The sequence below is a fragment of the Lytechinus pictus genome, chromosome 2 (assembly GCF_037042905.1).
Source record: "Lytechinus pictus isolate F3 Inbred chromosome 2, Lp3.0, whole genome shotgun sequence".
NCBI lineage: Eukaryota > Metazoa > Echinodermata > Echinoidea > Temnopleuroida > Toxopneustidae > Lytechinus > Lytechinus pictus.
The window spans coordinates 60,589,331-60,591,802 of record NC_087246.1 but is presented as its reverse complement, the minus strand read 5'-3'; the positions used below and the strand labels follow the sequence as shown (position 1 = coordinate 60,591,802).

At 32.3% G+C, this 2,472-nt stretch overlaps 1 protein-coding gene across 1 annotated transcript in view; it reads right to left on the bottom strand.

The window, feature by feature from the left end:
* LOC129270174 (lactosylceramide alpha-2,3-sialyltransferase-like) overlaps positions 1–9 on the bottom strand; it is a 9,342-nt gene extending 9,333 nt beyond the window's left edge. Inside the window, exon 1 of the mRNA XM_064095294.1 lies at positions 1–9. This exon is cut by the window's left edge and continues 194 nt beyond it. The gene's annotated coding sequence lies outside the window, so the exon portion shown is untranslated.
* Positions 10–2,472: the final 2,463 nt, after the last annotated feature.

The window sequence follows — 2,472 nt, the reverse complement described above, 5'->3', positions numbered from 1 at the left end:
TAACTCCCCTGCAAAGAAAATGCAAGAAAATAATGATGGAAAAAAATGCTAACGAATATCATCAAATATTTTTTTTTCATTATGATTGTTTTCAATGAAAAAAGTAATAATATTAAAAATAACAATAATGAATATTAATATTGATATTAATGATAATAGTAATTCTAATAATAGTACACTCTAAAAAGATTAATTGCTGATTGAGCTCTTAAGGAGCGTAGTGTACAGTGACTGCAATTCGGAGTGCTGATTTTTCTCGTTCAAATTTGAACTAGACAAATCAGCACTTCGAAGTGCAATCATTAAGAGCTAGATTAGCACTTATTTTTTAAGAGTGTAGTAGTAAAAAATGATATTAACAACGACGACAACAACAACGAACCATATTGATAATAATAATAGTAATAATACTAATGATGATAATAACAATTATATTAATGAATAACAACAACAACAATAATAATAAAAATAATGATAATAATAATAATAATAATAAAAATGATAATTTTAATAATAAAAATAATCATCATCATTTCATCGTTGTATATCGTGACTAACATTTTCATAACCATCGATGTCATTTCCATAAACAATACTTTAATCCAATGCGCTATTTCAGGAAGTTCCTGAACAGACGCTTGTATACTACGAGATGTATATGGTCCATAATAATTATATACCCTTCTTTTACGATATACTGAGTCAGACGTGCAAAGCATGATTGGAGTGCTTGGCTAATGTAATATTTACTTCTTGCAGAGCTTTCCGTGCAAATCCACTCCAATACTGGCACCAGAGAGTACCTGGCATGGCAACGCGTGATAAAATAGCCCTTTTTCTCGCCCTTCATCTTTTCTTTGTATTGTTTACTGTATTGTATTTACGCAAACAGGCGCATCACGCCAGTACAAGCCTTTGCTTTTAGGGTCTTGTGCCTTCTTCTGTAAAATAGCTTGTATATATTCTCATTCTTCAAGACAAACTGATACTTGTATGAGTTTATGTTTAAAAATGTAGAAATTTGTGAAATGGAAGAAAATCATTTGAATTTAAATATCCCTCATGTCGTGTGGTCCAGTGGTTAGAGCGTTGGACTCATAATCGCAAGGTTGTTATTTCGAATCCCCACTCTGACATTGTTTCCACTTTGATAAAAAGGCCTGAGAGCAATATCTGTCGTCTATAACTTCAGCCACTATTACTGCTTAACATACACGTAAAAATGTTTCCTAGGTAATTGGTTATATACCAGCTTTTCATAAACAATACTTTAATCCAATGCGCTATTTCAGGAAGTTCCTGAACAGACGCTTGTATACTACGAGATGTATATGGTCCATAATAATAATATACCCTTCTTTTACGATATACTGAGTCAGACGTGCAAAGCATGATTGGAGTGCTTGGCTAATGTAATATTTACTTCTTGCAGAGCTTTCCGTGCAAATCCACTCCAATATTGGCACCAGAGAGTACCCATGGCAACGCGTGATAAAATAGCCCTTTTCTCGCCCTTCATCTTTTCTTTGTATTGTTTACTGTATTGTATTTACGTATACAGGCGCATCACGCCAGTACAAGCCTTTGCTTTTAGGGTCTTGTGCCTTCTTCTGTAAAAATAGCTTGTATATATTCTCATTCTTCAAGACAAACTGATACTTGTATGAGTTTATGTTTAAAAATGTAGAAATTTGTGAAATGGAAGAAAATCATTTGAATTTAAATATCCCTCATGTCGTGTGGTCCAGTGGTTAGAGCGTTGGACTCATAATCGCAAGGTTGTTATTTCGAATCCCCACTCTGACATTGTTTCCACTTTGATAAAAAGGCCTGAGAGCAATATCTGTCGTCTATAACGTCAGCCACTATTACTGCTTAACATACACGTAAAAATGTTTCTTAGGTAATTGGTTATATACCAGCTTGGCATTTACCAGCAAAAAGCTGTCCTGTCGAGTTACTACGAGAGTTAACATAAACTGAAACAGAATATCGTGTTTCCTTCTCATCATGAAAGAAAAATAAATTCAAGTCAATCCTTAACGAATTCATAATACGGGCCCATAAATGTAAATTATTGTATTTTATTTCATTCGTTTATTTCCATTCCCAACAATTACAGTTTGTTTCGTACATTTTGATATACAAATTAAAGAAAGAGAGAGAGAGAGCAAATTTCGAAGTACAAAAATTGTTATCAAAATTATCATATAAACATGTTGGGAACTGAGGAGGCTGATAAAAAAGCGGAGCTTGTAGAGTGCAGCCTCCTGATAAAATATTCTCGTACATAAAGTAGAAAAAAAATAATCAAAATGACAACTTGAGCACAAAACTAGTTAAATGAAAATAAATATTCTTATTACCATCATCATTATTATTATCATGATTATCACAACTATCATTTTCATTATCATTATCATCATTTTCATTGTCATTATCAATATTCCTATTTTCTAATTTCTATTATCA